The sequence below is a fragment of the Octopus bimaculoides genome, chromosome 12, assembly GCF_001194135.2.
Source record: "Octopus bimaculoides isolate UCB-OBI-ISO-001 chromosome 12, ASM119413v2, whole genome shotgun sequence".
Taxonomy (NCBI): Eukaryota; Metazoa; Mollusca; class Cephalopoda; order Octopoda; family Octopodidae; genus Octopus; species Octopus bimaculoides.
In genome coordinates, this window is record NC_068992.1 from 17,059,354 (window position 1) to 17,060,051 (window position 698).

Here is a 698-nt window from a genome sequence, read left to right on the forward strand (position 1 = left end):
TATATATATTTATATATATACATATATATACGACGGGCTACTTTCAGTTTCCGTCTATCAAATCCACTCACACGGCTTTGGTCGGCCCGAGGCTATAGTAGAAGACACTTGCCCAAGGTATATATATATATATATATGAATGTATATACACGCATATATGTATACAAAATTATATAAATGTATAAATATATGTATTTACACATACATACATACATACATACATACATACATACATACATACATACACGTGTATGTACGTTTGTGCATGTATGTATATGCGCATATTAAACTATTTATAAATATATAGGTCAGTGGACTTTTTAAGGGTTACTTAAAGAATTGATTTCTTTAGGTACAACTTACAGCAATATTCTGAATGGCTGATATGAAAGCAGTTCATTATTGTTATGAATTCAATCAACTTCAAAATACTGATTGATTAATTTGAAAACGGTGACTATTGAACATTTTACATGGTTGTAATCGCTAACTCGGAGTGCATGCCAAGACATTTAGTCCTTCGAACAGTATCACTCACTTATCAATTTTTCATCAACCAGAAAGCTTCGTATTAGAATTTTGATTTATACATTTCTTAATAAACATTTTATCGGTTTAAGTTAAACAGTGCTGGGTCGTTTACGTATATAATATAATATAATATAATATAATATAATATAATATAATATTATATATAT

The 698-nt window shown here is 28.1% G+C and overlaps 1 protein-coding gene across 3 annotated transcripts in view; it reads right to left on the bottom strand.

The window, feature by feature from the left end:
- The window catches only part of LOC106870547 (chordin), a 179,843-nt gene that overhangs the window by 57,159 nt on the left and 121,986 nt on the right, over positions 1-698 (bottom strand). The window lies entirely within an intron of this gene.